Source organism: Chlamydotis macqueenii, chromosome 2 (genome assembly GCF_036417535.1).
Source record: "Chlamydotis macqueenii isolate bChlMac1 chromosome 2, bChlMac1.mat, whole genome shotgun sequence".
NCBI lineage: Eukaryota > Metazoa > Chordata > Aves > Otidiformes > Otididae > Chlamydotis > Chlamydotis macqueenii.
The window spans coordinates 7,672,450-7,691,530 of NC_141557.1; the positions used below are offsets into that span (position 1 = coordinate 7,672,450).

Here is a 19,081-nt window from a genome sequence, read left to right on the forward strand (position 1 = left end):
CTCAGTTTTGGCCAAAAGCTACTGTCATCTTTGGGAACATTGAGCAGCTTAGGCTGGGGAGATAAGGGAAAGGTCCAGGTGTGAAATTTTTTCTCTCCAGGATTCTGACCGTGAGCCATAACTCTCTGTGGGCAGAGCTGGGCCCAGCATCTGCCTATCACTGTAGCACTGGGTGTTTGCACCTGTTTTCATCACAGTGCTCAACTACGCTAACCCGTGTCCAAGCCTTAGCCATTACAGGATCTTCATGAAATAAGATGGAGAGTTTGATGTTTCAGTTCCCCTCCTTTTACTTCTGGCAGGTGCTGCTCTTGTTGCAATCATATTTTCTTTGTCTGTTTTTCCCCATGGGTTCGGCTTCTCACTTTCCCTAGTCACTGGTCTGGGCTGTGGATCTAGGTACCATACCCATTTCCAGAGTCAGTTCATGAGCTCTGACTGGAGTCAATGTGTGATTCTGCTCCTCTCACTCATGAGAGCTTCACGAGCAAGCAGGACTGCAGATTGCCGTCCTTTCCTCTCTGCAGCTTTTCTTTGAATTTTTTTAAAATGTTTTCTTTACTTTGCCTGTCAGCGTTCTGCATCTCCTGCCTTGGGTGTTACCATGGCCTTGTGCAGATACTGGTTCTGTTAGCTGTTAGAATTATTGATACAGGGAATTAACTGTCTGCTAAATATTGCTTGATTTAGAAGACTAACTGTCTGCATATTGCTTGATTTAGGAGACTAACTATCTGCTAGACAATGCCTAACAATCCTGTTTGCCTTGAAATTCACTTAAGCTTATCAGGGACTGGTATTTGCCAAGAAACTGGTATTTGTCGAGGACTAACATGTCTAACAAAGGACGGAATGTTAGTTCCACCACAAATTCGGTCAGAAGTCAGGAAACTGCTGAAATCACCAAGCGAAAAGAGAGCATGGGTGAATGATTAAAGTTCATCTAGAGGAAGATAAGACCCCTGAAGTAGTAAACGACCACCAGAGACAGATCTGAAATGCTAACACAAGTGTTTTTTTAATAACCCAGCCTCACTTATGCATATGTATGTCTGTATTGTGCAATCCTATGAATATATATACCTGCACCGTATAAATTTTTGGTAAAATGTGCTGTCGGTGTGCATGCTTTTGGAGGAGCGATCCCCTACGCACCCAGTGCCAAATAAACGTGCCTGCTTTATAACTCTCTCCAAGTTGTAGAGTTTGTTCCGCTCGTCAATATCACATTGTCCCCCAAATTCCTCCTATTAATAATGATGGGGTATGTTCAAACGGCTAAGTAGCTGTTCCTTCCTGTGCAGTCACGAATCCCAGAAAAAATTTAAAGGCTGATGGAGGCTGTTAAAATAAGCATGTTTGTATGATAATAAATCCTAGGCTAGGGATGACACATTTGGACTTGATAACGGACCAGCTTTGAGAGTTGTCACATTTGTGAACCAACAGGGTCCTGTGCCTTCAGCTTGGGAGCCAACCAGCTGAAATGGGGGCTGAGTTAGCTTTGAAAGCAAAGGTTCAAACTCAGATGTGATTTGCAGTGTGAATGCACCATGTGCGTCTAATTTGCTTGCAAGGAGATACCTCATTCCGGAGGAAAGTACGGTTTCAGCTATGCTGTCCTTTGATATGTTCCTGAAATTTGACAGCTCTGAATTTGAACTTGGCTGCAGTGACTGATCCCCAGAGCAGTGGTGTGATCAGATCATGACCTGATGAGCAGGTGTGGGCTTACATAGGAAGATTGTGAAAGTCAGAGCAGTCCTGTGACCACTTCATGGGGCAGTGTATGCTCACCAGGAGAAGACAGTCACAGCTGATGCTCACAATGCAGCTGAACGTCAGGTCCAGTGTGCAAAGATGTGTGCCTAACTCTATCACAAGACTGCTGTGGCCAGGATACATCTCTGTCAGGTGAGAGTGCAATGTGGGAAGTCATGAGCTTGTAATAAGACTTTTCTGGATCCTTCACCTGAGCAGAGGAAGTCTAATTGTACTTTGGCATTCACTTTGCCACTAGTATTTCTTCCTGGATTTTCCCCCTGTGGAAGAAATATGTATTTTGGTAGTATTTTCACCATTGTTTTATGGCTTGCTGCATTAGAAAAGCTCTCCTGAAGCAGATGCATCAGCTTAATTTTTGCTACCTACTCAGAGGAGTAGGAAATTATTAGCAGCTTTTCAGGGTAGTTTGCTACTCTCATACTGCAGACACTCTGTCGTTCTGTCCCACTCATAAACTACTCATCCACAATCTTAAAACTGTGTAACATTTTTTTCCTTTCTGATTTTTAGCTTACATTTATCTTTTCTTGTTTATATACATCTGTCCTGTGTTGGTGTTGACCTTGGGTTTAAATAGCTCTTCTTCCCCATTTCTGCTTCCTTCCCCAGTGTATATATAGATGGCAGCCATATCCCTTCTTAGCCTTACTTTAATTAGGCTCCTGTAGTTTCTCTCATATTCTCCATTCCTCCGATCATCTGCCAGCCATTACTTGCATCTGTTCCAGTTTTGCTTTAATTTCTCATGAATATGAGTGACCAAAATTGTACCCACTATCCAAATGAGGTGTCAGCAGTACTCTGACTTCCTACTAATATTTCCCAGTCTTTACTGGAAAGTAAAAGCTTTCCTAATAACTCCTTGTGTTGCAGATTTCTTTTTCATTGCCTTTCACACTGGTGGTTCATAGTCCTGTGATCAATTAGTACAATCAAATCTTCTTCCTCTTCTGTTAATTTGAGATCTGCTATAGGAACCTGATTATACTTACAGGAACACACATACAGTGCTATTTCTCTAAGCAAATGCAGCTGAGGTGAGATTTTGGGCTTGCCATAAATATTCTGGGATGATTTTATTTCCTTATGCTAAACTAAATTACTGGGAAGAAGCTGAGCATCTCACCTTACTGGAAGCAAAGCAGCAAAACCTACAGCTGGGTAGCACAAACAGCATGGTAATACTTAACCCACCAAGGTAGCCAAATGGAAAAAATTAATATTGACAAATGATCTGTAAGAACTTGAGGAGAATTTGATAGTTTTCATGTCCAAAGTTTCCATTGCTTTTTTCACAAAAAGTCAATAGGATTTTTTTGTACTAGTGTTTGTCTCCCTTTCTTAACGTAGCTCTTGTTTCTTACAAAGCACTGGTCATATCATAGAAGTTCTACAGTTCAATGAAGAGAGGATAGGAATTAGACTGACACCTTATACTTGCTTTGAGGAGGTTTATTTTGAGGTCAGAGTTTATGGAATGGAGTTGGGGGACATGAGAGAGTGATTTGGTCATTAATAGCTGGGCTCTGCTCTGACCTTCTCCAGCTCCCTGGGCTCTGCTCTGACCTCCTCCAGTTCCCTCACCTTGGTAGTGATATCTGGGAAACAGCAGTGCTTTGACATTTGTTTCAGACTTCTTAAATCTAGGGAGAGGCTATTTTCCTGATTTATGCCTTTCATTGTAATGGGTGTAATCAATGAACTACGCCAGTTTATTTACGAATTAGGATTTTATCCTGAAACCATAATAAAAATGTGCTGGAAGCTGCTTTTCAGCAGTTTACAATGTCAAAAGCCCATAAATTGGTGAAAGCATTTTGAATGATTCTGAAGTGGGTTTAATTCATAAGAAAGCTTTTTCTTGGCTTCTAACCATAACATTCAAACCACAAAGAAGAAAGCCACAAGGTAGAGTCACATTTGACTTGACCTTGGCCTGGACGTGCAGTGCTATTTATAAGCCCTGATCAAGCCGAGTGAGAGGAATGTCCTGAACAATTTCAGTTGTTGTGATATGGAAAGCCAGAAGCTCACACCCATCTTTTGAGGACAAAGAAAGATAAAATTGATTCTTCTAGTGCTTAGAGGAACCAGTTCAAGGAATGATTCAATTTCATTTTGAATATCGCTGGTGTCTAGGGAAAAGCATCTTCAGCTGTAGGTGCTTAGTGGAGCATAAACAGAAATAGGAAAGAGGAGAACAGCACTTAGATACTGACCCAGCTGCTGCTGGGCAGGCAAGTGTTAGTGTAAAGCTATCAGTCTTCTTTTGGTCAGAGGCACAGTGAGATGCAGAAATCATGCAACTGCACCTAACTGCAACTACAGTTAGTGCATTGGCTCCCATAAAATCACGTATCTGCGTTTAGCTTAACTGCAAGTACTTGCTGCCTCAGTACTAATACCAAATAACATCAAGAAGAGTTTATAGAAATTCTGTTAGATCTAACTAATGATAAACTAACCTAACTATCAATAAACACTAAAGAATTTGAAATATTCTTATCAGTCTTTTCAATGGCAGGCAGATTAACTGTCAGAGTGACTGAAAAGTCTGAAAAATTGAAATTTGGAATACTGTTGTTACCTAATTGAGAAACTGATTACTGAGGGATGATGAAGTGCTTATAGAAAATCTAATGGGATCTAGATAGTAATTTTAGATAAAAAGAAGAAATGAGTCACTTGTAAACTTTATTAAACAAAGCTCAGATTCTACTGCCATTACAATAAATGGGAATGCTTGTAGTGGAACAACATTACGACTTCTACATCAAATGTGATAATAAAATGATCAAATAGATCCCTAGGACCAATCTGTCACTTCTTAAAATAGTACATGACTGCTCTCGATGTCAGCTAAACTTGGTATCTGTGTTTGAAGTGGAGCTTTACATTTAATGAAACATCTCATGACCATTAGAAAGCAAGGGTCGAGTCCTGAATTAGTGGTCAATGCCCATGAGGATTTTGCTATACTGTGTAATTAATGACACATTGCACAAGTAGAACCTTGTGGTTTCAGACCCGCAGCACCTGTCTAGACTTTTCCTTTCAGAGAAAGAAAGGCCAGGTGTCATAAGTGCTGTATCAATATTGACTGGTAATATCAAATGTGGCCTTATATGCAGTGTAATCTGATCAAGTGCACACTGTACAATATTTTAAGATGGGAAGAGAAGGTTTCTGTGATGCCATAACACCAAGATAAAGATCTAGGGTAGCACAAGGTGACAAAAAAGTAGTATTAGTCACATGAGAAAGTGGTGGCCATCCCTTTATTCATGTGGTAGAGCCACTCTGTATACCAGGTATACGAAGTAAAACCCTTTTATGTATCTCTGCTGAATGACTACCTTCCAGCCACCTGGGTTGTTACACTGCCAGGCTTTCAATTAGAGCTGACACTTTAAAAGGGTGTCCTCTACGTAGTCACATCTGTAGACACAGCTCATTGTGTACCACAGCACCACCGGAGATCAGCTTTGAATAGCTGCCCATAATAAATCGTAGCGTTTGTCAAACAAACTTATTTTCTCATTCCAGAAATGGATGTGAAATATGGTGGGGTTTCTTCAGTTTTGCCAGAGAGATATATTTCACACACCTTCTGCTTTCTTTTCCATTTCCTGAAATTATAAAAGGGAACATAAGAATCCCAAACATATGAACAATAAAACCAAATGGCTCTTCTTTCTTATAGTAACCTGTGAGCTGGATAACATGAACTGTGATCAATTTTTTTTTGTTGTTGGGATTTTCCATAGAATCTCCCTCCTGGACAGATTATCTCACTGCCATCTTTCTCTTAGAATGAGAATTAGTACAATTTCCTGAGTCATTCATAAATTTTCAGGAAACTTAAAAATTAGCATCTTCCAGCATTGTCCAGCTCTGGAGCTCCCAAGATAAGAAGGACCTGGACCTGTTGGAGCAAGTCCAGAGGAGGCCACGAAGATGATCAGAGGGCTGGAGCACCTCTCCTATGAGGACAGGCTGAGAGAGTTGGGGCTGTCCAGCCTGGAGAAGAGAAGGCTTCAGGGACACCTTATAGCGGCCCTTCAGTGCCTAAAGAGGGCCTACAAGAAATCTAGGGAGGGACTTTTGATGAAGGCTTATTGTGATAGGACAAGGGGTAAGGGCTTTAAACTGAAAGAGTGTAGATTTAGATTAGATATAAGGAAGAAATTCCTCACTGTGTGGATGATGAGGGACTGGAACAGGTTACCCTGAGAAGCTATGGATGCCCCATCCCTGGAAGTGTTCAAGGCCAGGTTGGACAGAGCTTTGAGAGACCTGGTCTGGTGGAAGAAGTCCTTGCCCAGGGCTGGGGGGTTAGAACTAGGTGATCTTTAAGGTCCCTTCCAACCCAAACCGTTCGATGATTCTGTGATTCCATGATCTCTGAGACTTCTATTTTATATAGTTTTACATTTTTTATTTTAAAAGGGATAAAGGGTTAAAAACCGTTTTGGAGGAAGGACAGGTATACTCACTCATAGCATTACATAAACATCACATCCTTAGGTGACCACAACAATAAAATAGAAAACAGTACATGAAGTATTTCTCAACATCATTCCACTGCAGCACAGTGCAGACATTTTTGTAATATCATATGATTTCCATATATCTTAAGTAGCTTTCATTTTTTTTGGATACCGGATTAAAACAATCCCTTTGTAAAGACTCATCATGACAGTGCTTTAAAGTGCCATGACTGTCAGCTCACAAGTCTTCTTAAAGTTGGACGGCTGACATAATAGCATCTTTCTTTTTTTTCAGCTGACCTAAATCAAGTTTTGGATGGATCAAGACTTCTGCCTCTATGTTCTTAAAGGAGGGATTTTGTTTTCTTTTTTTTTTTTTAATGTCACGTTCGGCTATTGGTTACTTTATGCTGAGCTGTGAACTGTGTGGTTATTGGAAGCGGCATTAAAAGCCAGAGAGTGCTTCTGTTTTCAAGAATATCTATCACTCTACAGTTTTAGGCATCTGACTGGTTGTAGAATATATTTACAGCCATATAGGATACATATTTGACCTGCAGACATCAGAGATGAACAAATCCAAATTGTCCAGAGTGAAGAGATTAAAAAAATTGTGGAGGGTGAGTGAAAAATATGCATTAGTCTATTAGAAACATTGCAATGGTAAAAAATAAACTGCAAGCAGATAATTTTTGTGTTTGCGGATAAGCTGTCCTGCTGCATGCATGTTGTTTGATCAGACTTTTCAATCCAGAGTTTGATTGTCTTTTAATTGTTTTGCAGGTTAGTTACATCTTTGCAAATTTCTAGAGACATTAAGCATTCAGGTTAATTTGACTTGTGAGAAAAGTTTTAGGGAATTTGCAACAACAACAACATTTATACAGTAAAAACACTTGAGGAAATTAAGCTAAACTGATTTCCTCAGTGGCCTTTAAAAATGCCGTTTAAGGGTGGATGAATATAAAAAAAAGCATTACAAAAAAAACCCCTTTTTTTCCCCTCAGGCTGTATTTTAGAGCTGAGATATACTGTAGAGCTGAACTATACAGAATGTACTTAAAGCCCATGTAGCATTGGAATCCAGCGTGACGGTCAGATGAATTAGATAATAACAGAAGGGCATATTTACTTTATAAACAACTGCGTATCTTATAGGTTGGAAATAAGAACACAGAGGAATTGAACAGATGATTCTTTACCAAACGTGAAGTTAATTTGGTGCAACAAGTGAAATGGGCATCTCTCTGATGTCTCATAAACTGTTTTTCGTGGATTTTGTCGAGAAGTTTGGAGTCAGTTTTTCCCACTGTTAAATATGGTGCAAACAGTAGTAATTTAAAAGTAATGAAATAAATTTGTTTGGGTGCGTTCAGAAGATCGGACTCTGATATCAGTTAATTAAGTTACATAAATTGTCTTGCATTATAAGTCAATTAATGTGTATTTTCCCTGATCCGAAATGTTTTTTACTTGCTTCCTGATAATATTGATTTCAATATTTAAAAGTAGCTTTGATTTGAGATTCCATCAATGATGAGAAATGGCTGATTTCTGTAATATGCAGCAATTTATAATCAGGACATTGCGCAGTAGAAGATTTCCACATTTTTGAGTCTGTCTTGAAATAGAAGTAATGTCTCTATTTACGGTTTTGTTTGTTGAGAAGTGTTATTGCCTCAGTGAAAATTGTATTTTAATCATCGTGCAAGTGTCATTTGTGCAAACAGGCACAGTTTCCTTAGAAATTAAAACATATCCATTAAGCATAAGTAGATGTTATATCATATTAAGTGACATGAGATAATTACCGCAGTCAAAGCATGGTATTTAAATGGACTCAGGGAGCAGTTTAGTTTTAAGAGGAAAAATGTCCTTCTTGGATAGAAATGTTTTATTGCATATAGCTGTATATGTTGTTGCACAGCTGAACACTTTTTCCTTTACCTCCTATTTGTAAAAGCTATTAAACTGCAGGCTATTAAGCATCCTTTAATTGATGCATTTTCTGTTCTTCTCCCTAAAGCGTTTATTCCTATTCCATCATTGTGATACCTGATATTTCAGGGTAATATAGCTCAAAATTAAATTTCTGCAGAAGCAAATGTCAGTTTTAAATGCTACTGTTTCTTTTTTCCTACTTCAAACTGGATAGAAGTACGTCAAAATCTCAAAGAGAGCTTTTATATTGGGATTAAAACAAAAAGGGTAGACCTTTTATTGTGCAGAGTGTGCATTTATAATAAGCCATAATATATTTATGCAGGAGATTATGTGTCTATGATATGGCACACACTCCCGTCCTCCACTTAACTCTCGGCATTAACTTGCTCAGTATTTATGGATGTATCAGAATTATGATTTACACTGTACTTATCATTAACATCCCTTGCAATAGCTCTCCATAGCTCTTGCCATCCTTCAGAACACAGTCATAAAATGAAGAGATTAACAGATAATTAAATTAAATCCTTAATTATTTGGGGATGATGAATTCACTCTGTGATTCCAGAAAGGTATGGAGAGCCTTTTTCACAAGCAGTATAAATTGAAACCAATGAAGCTATGATGATTTATGCCTGCTTGACGATCTGACTCATACTGTTAATTATCTACTCCTGTTTTAAAAACATATTAATAAAAATTGGATGTAGGAACTGTTTATTAAAATATGAAGCTTTCAAGATATTTTTGAAATATTATATAAATTCAGGAGATAGCATTGCTTGAAAAGTATTGGTCATTTTTCACACCAAATAGAACATCCTTCAGCAAAAGGCAGAGAAACTTCACTTCTGCTTCTTCAGTGGTTTTTGACATCCATGGGAAGCCTCTCATTGTTTTCAATTAATTCTGGATCTGGCCTATGTTTCATGTGAATCTCCAAAGTGCTGGCATGTGTCACTGACAGTTAAATCTTCCAAGGTGTTCAGCAAGAATCCACTCCTGCTGGTGAAGTGTCTGGTAGCTGAACACTCCTGAAAATACAGCCAACTCAGCTAATAAGGGACAGAAAGCCAAACTTATCAGAAAAAAAAAATAAAAAAAAAACCAGGAAAATGAATTACAGGGTCAAAACCAGCAGCATCAATGAGTAATCAGTCTTTCTGTACTCAATTCTGAGTACTTTTGCTTAGAAAAAAAATATCTCTGCAGTCATTATAAAGAAGATTACAGATCACAATATTAAATGGGCATGCTGGGTTATCGTGAGGACTGAAGATTATAATATTTGAGTTTACATACTGAGCTGTCTTGAAAGCTCATTAGTAATGGTTGTTAATGATACAGAGATATTTGGTTAATACTTGCACTAGGCTTGGAAGGAACACTGTGCCAAGTTTTGTTAGTAATAAAAAAGTAAAACAATCATCATGGAAACGTGAAAATTGATATGAAAGTCTATAATGGCTACTTCAAAGCTACTGAGTCTCTTGTGTAAACCTTTATTTAGAAAATGTTTGGGGCACACATTATTTACTCAATAGTACAGCCCATTGTGATCCATCATACCTATAGGTATTTAAGCTCCTTTTTTTTTTTTAAATGGATTTTTGACCCAATAGACTGTGGCAGCTATAAAACCTTCTTATGGTCTTTCATGCCAAATATTTGAAGGGATGTTTGGAGTAAATATGTTTTTTAAAAATCCCTATAATTTGCTCTGGAAAGTACTTATGGTGGTGGGCTAAAGCAATTTGTTCTCTTCAGGAATAGCTCCTGGAACTGTCACTGATTCCATCAGGAAGCTGTATTTTCCTGCTTCATAATTTGTGTGGTTTAGGCTGTAAAAATGGTATAGAAGCACTGATTTTGGAGCAAGTTTCTGCTTCTGTCATCTGTCTCACTGCTTCTTAAAAACATAGCTCGATAAATTTTTTTTTTTTAGGTGGCTTGTGTTAGTATGCATAGGGACTGAGATGTAAGAAGAATGTCTCATTTAAGTGCATTATCATTTTGAAGAATTATAGCCTGACCCCTCATTCCTAAAAGCAACAAGGCTGAAATACTTAAACCTGTTAACAAAATGTATGTCCAGTCTTGTAATCCTGACTTTTTGATAAAAAGGCTTTCACCCTCACTGAAGTGGCAGTCACCTGCAGTTTCATTCCTGAGACATAGGGTATGAGTCCACGTCCCAGCTAGTGGGACCTCATATGTTCTGTTTGCTCTCCATAGTCAGGCAGCAACACAGTGTAGCTTTAAAGCTTTTCAGAAGATGCCATTTCTTCCTTGCAGCATGTAGGACAGATACTCCTGGGTCATGCTTTGTCATAGCAACCTAGAGGGACTCTGCCTGTTCTGCCGAAGAAAGAGAAAGCGTATGCACGTAGTAAAAGCTAATGGCACAAGATTTGAACAAGCAAAGATGGATTTAGGAAGGGAGCACGCATCTCAGGAAATTCCTCTGTGACTTCTTCTCTGCCTCTGCCTCTACTAGCTTTTAACAGGAGACTAATGGGTGCAAAAGTCCATCAATTAGCACTCCCCTTCCATTTTCAAGGGTGCCTCTCATCCTCTGCAGCAGGCACTAATGGGAGAAGGATGACTGGGAGAAGGGTGAGAAAGAGGGAGGAGGCATCTGAAAGTCTTCAGATGACCCTCAGCACAGGCAGGCACGGAAGGGCTTGGGCAGCCTCCGGTCCCTGGCTGAGGAGCTCTTCCCCTCTTGCATCCCAGGATGAGCCTGCAGCACCCATGGGTGCCCGCCCGGGCAGAGATGGAGCAGCCCTCCTGCGGCATGAGCAGCGGGGACCTGCCCGATGCTGATCTGGTTAGTGCTGGCAGGTAGGAATGGGGGTGAGAGAGACCCCCCTGAACCCCAGGTACAGGCATGGGAAGTGGGTTGGGGGTACTGCTTACTGTGCTGGCACAGGGCAACAGAGGGGTCAGGATTTCTGGTTTTGTGGTCCTTCCTCTACTTTCTCTTCTCCTCGCCTTTGATGGCTTTGTGATCAGCTGGTGGAGAAAAGGAGGAGGAAGGAGGGATTTGGATTCAGCAGCTCATAAGACCACTGTTTCTGCTGGAACCAGCTCCCATCACTGGGAGTCCCTTGCCCTCTGGTAAGTAACTGCCCAGAAAGAGCAACAGCAACTTATGTGGCTTGTAGTCCCTGTGCTGGAGAAAGACTTGGCCATGTCCTTTTCAAGTCCCCTACTTTCAAGGTGGGAAGGAATACTTTCAAGGACTTCCCACAACCAAGTCTGGAGGCTCCATCATTCTCCCCTCCAGACTGGTGGTTTGTGCCCTGGCCCAGGAGTCAGCCCCACTGAAAGGGTTCGCTTGGAAAGTGCTCAGGCAAGTGATCCAGGAAAACAATTAAACATCAAGCAATTGCACATAAGTGCAGATCAATCACTTGTAACTTTCTGTTTATGGAACTGAAAATGTCCAATCGTTCATCTTGGGGAGGATACTTGGCACGGCTGCTCTGCGTGTGATGGATTTTGCTGCTGAGGATGGCTGAAAACAAACTGCATTGATTTAAAATAATAACGGAAAACATTTTAATATGTTCTTCAGTACGGCAATTACTGCTACAGCCATCTTCCCTGCAAAGATAGATTTGCTTGAACTGGTATTAGTTATTTGGGGCCTGTCCTTTTTGTTGTAAAACAAACTATAAATCATTAGAAACATAGATTACAGATGTTGATGTGTATTGCTCTTTTTATGACTCCTGCGATGTTTCTAATTACACTTACCTATTAATATCTGTTGTATTGGTTCAAAATGGGAACTACTTAATTCACCGCATATGTAAGTTGTAGATCTATCACTGCTCATTTCCCAAGGGGACTCCCAAGTATGGTAAAGCTGGTGACTGTAAATGGGATCAGAGAATTTACACGTGCTTATAAACTTCAGTGAGCAGGCTTTAAGTTACTTGATTTAATTTTTAATGGACTTTGTAAAGCAATCTATTAATATATCCTATTGCAACTTTAGATTAAAATATAGAATGAGTGAAATTGGACATGCTATTTTAAAATTTCATTTGAATTTTGCAAACCTCTATGGTTAAAAAACAATATTGAAGTTTAATGCACTGATACTGCAAACCCTTATTCATGTGATTTCACTTGTGACAACAGTCCTTTTAGTTTCTGTGGAGACTGGCCATAAAATTAAACATATCTGTAAGTGTTTACTGCACCATCAGACAAAATTAATGAATTGCATTATTAAAAACTGAATGAGGTTAGGTGTTTGCTATTCTGGCAATGTTGTGAGGTTTTTGTGTAGAGTTGATTGTAATGTAGCTAAGCCATAGCCACACAGATCGGGAACCTAGGGGTGGTCTTCTGGTGGGCTGTGTATTCATCTCCCTCACTTGTAGGATGTATGACTCTGACAATAAACTGCCAAGGAGACCTCCCTGGGGGGACAGGGCCTTTCCCAACATATTGGCTGTTTTAGATACTTCCTTTCACCTAGAGGTTATTTTGTCTGAAGATACAGGACAGACTACATGTTTATTAACTTTGTTCCAGTTTGAGTAACAGTCATACCCAGGATGAGATCAGAATCTCCTTAGCACAGGGGCATCATTTGAAATGAAATTTTACTGAAGAAATAATGCTCTCAAAATATCACACTGCACTTTAGCAACATACAGCTAAAATGGAAAATTCAGCAAGCAAATTAAAATGTGCATTTAAAACTTTTTTTTTTTAATGTGCACTTTTTTGTAAATCGCTTTTTACCTGTGATCCTCATTTCAGGAAAGAACATGCTAAGAAGTTGCCTGCACATCTATTCGGAAGTCCATCTTGCTGATGCTGTGCTAATGGCTGTTTCTAGTTACTGTTAGCAGTAACAGCATGCTGTACAAAATTTACTTTAGCATTTCTAGTCAGCATTTTCACTGTGAATTATGAGATTCAAGGTTTCTGGAGTTAAATCCTAGCCTACTTGAAGTCATTGGCAGACCTCCATCAGCTTCAGTGGGTCAGGAATTAGATGCTGAGGGTCTTCTGGGTGAATGCATCTAATTTAACGTGCCGTGTGGCACAGGGGCTTAGCTACATTGCTTACACAGTTAGACAGCTCCAAATATTCTGCTTTTATTTAAATGAGATGCAACATATTCTTAATTGATTTAATTTACTTTTAAATTATAAAGAGAGGGGAAAGGGGAAGGACAGCAGTGGAGTTCAGCTCTCCTATTCAAGGGACAACATGAGCAGCTCCTCTGATTTTTGCATTATTTACCTGCAAGGTGAAGGGACCTCATACCACCACAGCTCAGTCTCCTTTTGCCCTTTTCTGAAAGTACCCACATGGGCTGCATCAGCATGGCTTTAGCTCACATGGGCTGAGCTTCTCAGCACTAACAAAACAACAGTGGGGAGCCAGTACTTGGCCTTTTCTTCATTTCATATAGCCATAATGATCTTCTTGGTAGAGAAAGTTCTATATGCCACTATTGGATACAGGAGCTTGAGTCTAGTCTTCCTGATTTAAGTTCCTAAATAGGATCTAACCTTTCCCCTCTGTTTCCAAGCAGGAAAAATGGAGGAAGGTGTGAACAATTTTGTCTTCCCAAAAGTGTTAAAGGGTGAGAAGCTGAAATGTAATGTATTTCCATTCAGCAAAGATAGCTTTTTAAGCAAAAAAATATGGATTTTTTTTATTGCCCATATTTAAAGGATTGACAAAACACTGATGTAAAATGAAAGCTCCCATCTCACATACTTTTAGTGCTACAAATCACTTCCTCGCTAGCCGGATTCAGGGGTTTCTCTGCCTAAGAACAGACCATTGGTGAGCTGAATCACTCTTGACTGGCGGTTTGGTGGTCCTTTGAGGGCCCGTTGAGACAGATGAGTCATCCTGCTCAGTTCTGTGTGATGGTCCCAGCACGAAGGCAGATCTTCACTGGGATGTGCTACCTCCCCATCACCTGAAGCGGTGAGGGGTCCCTGGGGTCTAACAGCACTGTGGGAGCCAGGCTGTGTTGTGACAAAGCTCACCGGTACCACAGCTGGTGACTCTGGTCCCCTCTCCAATACCAAACGCTGAGCACTGAGCAGCCCTTTCCCTTTTGCTGGCATCTCTGTTGAGAAATACCTTTCTTACAGGGCTTTCTTATAAAACTCAGTTACAGTTTGCCTCCTCCAACCGGAGACCAAACGTTTATTACCCAGGGGCTCATGCATCTTTAACACGAGGAGTAGTTTACATAAGCAAAGAAGTGGTGAGCCTGGTCCAAGCCAGCACCTGAGGAGCACTGCTGCTGGTTAATTTTGCATGCGCTCTGTGCTAAATTGAATATTTAATCTGAAAATTTTATAGGTTATACTCATACAAACTAATGTGCAGAATTTAATGGCAAATAACACAGTCAGTGAAGGCCTACTTATAGACATTTATTATTATTGTTTTGTTTTGTTTTGTTTTTTAAAGATCTGTTGAGATTGTACTGGGACTTCTCTTGACCCTGTCTCCTTAAAGGGTAACGGTGACTTCTCCTCCTTTGCCCAGCAACAGCACTGGAGGGTGGGAAGGTGAAACTGTCCTTGAAGTGTGGTGCAGAATATCTGTTTGGTAGATAATTGCTGCATTTAGAGAGGGAAAAGAATTAATGGTATGGTGTCCTTCTGGCAAAAAAAAAAAAATTGCACATATTAGAGAAATGGTGCTAATAGCTCACAATGCCTCTGCAAATGCAGAAGTTTGCATAATTACACAAATTTAGTGAGTGTAAAAGCCATGTAAAAATAATGATTTCTGATGGCAGTAAACAAAGTGGCAAGTCTTACAGTTCATAAAGAATTTGTTTATGCAAACTCTGGAGTTTACTGAACTCTGAAGACTTGCTCCCTTTGCTTTTAAGTGTTTTACTAGGTGATCTGGGACAAGATTATTTTTTTGCCTGTAGTTATCAGCTTATGTCTTCAGGCAGGATGGTTGGCTTTTGCCCATGCCTCATATCATATGGTGAAAATCAGAGTGGCCTCCAGCCTAGGCTGAGGATATCGTAAGATGGAAGATTGGTTAGGAAGACAACTGCCTCCTTCCTCTCCAGTGAATTTTGGATGGTTTTACCACAGGTTGATAAGCAGAAGAATTTTCCTTTCCATGTCACTACCAGAGCAACTCCCAGATCCCTTTTCTCCTTGCCGACATGCTATTGTCATATTTATAGCCATTTTTCTCCCATTATAATCTCCTTTTATTACTATTGGCTTCCAAATAACCCATGTGTGAGGCAAGGAAGAAAAGTAGTTCTGTGTGTTGACTCTGTTCTGCTCTGATACCTACAAAGGGGAAGAATGGGGATCTCTTGAATCTTTCTGAGGGCAGTCTTAATTTTTTCATTCCTGCTCATTCCTGAAAAGGAAATGCCCTTTCCATTTTCAGGACAAAGGAAAGGACAAGAGCTGGAGCTGAGTGATGCCAGCAGGCACTCTCATGTTGGTAGAAGGCCCAAGAGGTAACTTTTTAACCAGGAGGATGGATGGACGCCTGCTAGAACACATTTGAGGGCATGTAGCTTAATTCATTCAGCCTCAGAGATTGAGAAGAGGAGAAAAAAGGTCTTTCTTAATATGTTGACCGTTAGTTTCAACCACTTGGGAAAGCCATTTTTGTTACTGAAAGCTCTCTGTCATTCAAAATACCCATTTGTTTTCAGCATCTATGTTGAGTTAATGTATTAGAATAGCTGAGCTGCATTAAGTGTAGTAAAGCTACATTCCCACAGATGCTCTCAGAGAATAAAGAGGTGCAGTAACTCAGAGGAGGATACATTGATTTACCCCAGGATGGTATTCACATCTAGACTTTGGACTTGTACAAAGCCGAACCTTTGCAAGCAGAGAAGCCTTAGAGTTGACTTGGTTGGCTTCGCAGTATGGCCAGAACTCTAGCAGGAAAGTCAATAGTTCGATAGAATTTATTATAATTTTGTTTGAAGCTGGGATCTGATCTGTATGGAGTGTGGAAAGGATTTCTAGTGAGAATTTCTTGCAATTCCTTCTCTTATCCTGTTCTTGCTCCCCATAAAGATTGGAGCAAGTGGGATTGCGGGACCACATGAATGAAACAAGTTTATGGCTGCTTCCTGCATTTCACTGCTTTTATTGCTCCTGTGGAACTGTTCCTGAGAACTAAGTATCTCTCAAATAATAACTTGATTGACAATAAGTAGATGGGATATTACTCTCCTCAACATCTGCTGCAGTTTCAGGCTATGTATAGCAATTGATAGGGGAAAACGTTCTCTTGCAGAAGGACACATCATCCCGCTGTCTTTCTTTTGGTGAAGAGCAATCCCTCCTGGAGCAGATGGAGACTGATAGATGGCTGCAACTAAAAGCCACACTAGTTTTTTGGGACTTTGTTCTTTGCAGAGGTACTGCAAAGAGATGTGACACAGAAACTTCCCGCTCTCAGCTTCAGTCGTGTTCCCTGTCAGCTCTGCCAGAATCATTTGTTTGCTCGGAAAATGAAGCAGTAATGGCATATATTAATTAGAATAAATTCAGCTTATTTTAAAAGCAGTGAAATAATAAAGTGAAGCTGAGATCCTTTTTTGAAAGACATATGGATGTCTCCCCATAAATTATAGGATTTGTGGTGACTCATAAATTCTTTATGGATTCTTCTTCAACAACTTTTTGCCTTTTAAATGTGAACTAGCTTTTGTTGGTTTATAACTAATTGGTTTAGTCATCTTGATACTACAAAAGCTGATATATGAAAACTGCAGATATTTAGTACGGCAAAGGGCTCTGTTTTCCCAGTCCATCCCCCTAAGGCTTAATGATTGCCTCAGAATTTACATCTTAGGTATGTATCCACATTAATTTTGACCATTGCAGATTACGGATTTGATTTTGCAGAGGGCTGCATACAAGGCATCCACTGAGCATGTCCGTGATGCTCTCTAGGTTAAAAGCCTGTGCAGTTTGCTCTAGCTGTCCTTTGCATGGAGCTCCTCTGGGTGACAACCTAAATTAGTTATGTGGTATCTGAATACTAGATACAACTCTGGCAGAAGCTATGCACTGCTGACAGAGCTACCCAAAAAGTGCGGATCATGATCCTTTTGGCAAGACTCAGCCCACTGCTCAGGCCAGCTGTTAGCTTCTATGGCGAGTCCTGCTCCTGTACTCATTTTTCCCCTCTACTTCTAATCATGCCTCTGTATAAACTGATAGTATTTCTAATGTTTCTGCTTATAAGAAGTCTAAAACCATTGGTCTGTTCTGAGATCTAGCTCAGGAACTGTGTCTGAGTAGCCAGACGCAGCTCGTGGAGGTTTTGCAGAGAGAGTGAGCTCTACACAATTCATTATTAAAAACTCTCTGGCTCTTTCTTTCACTACTGGGACTGCTCCTGACAATGAGTCTGCTCCTGCTTCCCCATCACTGAGTGCTTAGGGACCCATGGGAGGTCCTCGAGGAGTTTGCTCCTTGCTGCGGGGTGCAGCAGATCTGGGCGTAGCCCCATGCCCAGGGCTCGCTGCCTTGCAGGGTGGGTGTGTTGCTGCTGGTACCCTTCAGGTGCATGGTAACTCTGCCTATTTTCCTTCCTCATCCTCTCCGCACATGATTTTTTTGTCAGCCTGTTGTACACTACAACGATGTAAAGAGGATTCTACCTTCCTTATTTATGATAAAAGTGTTTCTAAGAATACCGTGAAGAGATCCCCTTGGCCTTTCTTCCTGCCATATCAAATCCAGAAATCATACTTGGCTTTCCCCCTGTTTGCTTTGCTTTCTGCTATGAATTTGTCTCCTTCAGCACTCCTTCATAGGATTACATGTGGAGCGAGAGGAAATGATCAAAGGATTGAAACAATTAGTGTATGAAAGAACATTAAAATATGTATAAAATGCTTTGATTTAACGATGAGTAATGTGGAGATGGGTTTATAACAGTTTACATATTTATGAAAGATGTAAACATGAGGAAAACAAGAAAATATTTGTCATAACAAGTTGGAGTTTAATTTACAGTTAAGGAAAGAAATTCTAAATGGAATAATGTATGCTGAATATAAAGCAAAGCTTCCTGCCTGTAATATCTCTTCAGCTATGGAATAGTTCCCAGGGGATGCAACTAAATCCCTCTACCATTATATGAAAATCTTCAACTGACCTAGAGGAAACACTAAAATATTGATTTAGGAGAACAGTCTTGCATCAGTAAAGAGGCAGCCTGAATGATCTAATGTTTCGAGTTGTTTTCCATCACTGATTCCCAGGGTCCAACGGCCTTTGAATTTGGCAAGATTTGCAGAGGGTAAACAATCTCAGAGATGTAGTTTCTAGTTTTTGTGCTCTGCAGTGAGGATAAACAGCAACTGCTGCAATGAATTCCAGCCTTCATGAGGCTATGATGGTATTGCATCTAATTGCTTTGCAGACTATATTATATTTTAGCTTGATGCTGCTTAGGGGGGAAGAAAAAAAATTTCTTATTTCCTTTTTGCACCAGCAGTGATTTAATGGAGAAGTGCCAATGTTGTTCCAGCAGAAATGGCGTCTGTGCGATGTAGCTGATATAGGTCCAGAGGAAACAATCAGACTACCTATAGCTAAATTTATTCCTCAGCCCTTCCACAATATTTAGAAATTTCAGAGGACAACACAAGCAGTAATTAATTCTTGAGCAGCCCTCTGAGGCAGGCGAGCATCAGTATCCTCATTTTACAGGCTAGGCTCCTTGGAAAGACGTTAAATCTCTCCCAGAGTTAGAGGCATGATGTGAACATCCACTGCTGTATGTGCTGGAGTTACTCAGCACCTTTCAAAACCAGCTTGCTTGTGAGTGTCTGCAAATAGGCTTCGTC

General features: G+C 40.2%; 1 protein-coding gene across 2 annotated transcripts in view; it reads left to right on the forward strand.

Annotated features, from left to right (window-relative positions):
* DPP6 (dipeptidyl peptidase like 6) overlaps positions 1–19,081 on the forward strand; it is a 508,132-nt gene that overhangs the window by 172,965 nt on the left and 316,086 nt on the right. The gene's annotated exons all lie outside the window — the stretch shown is intronic.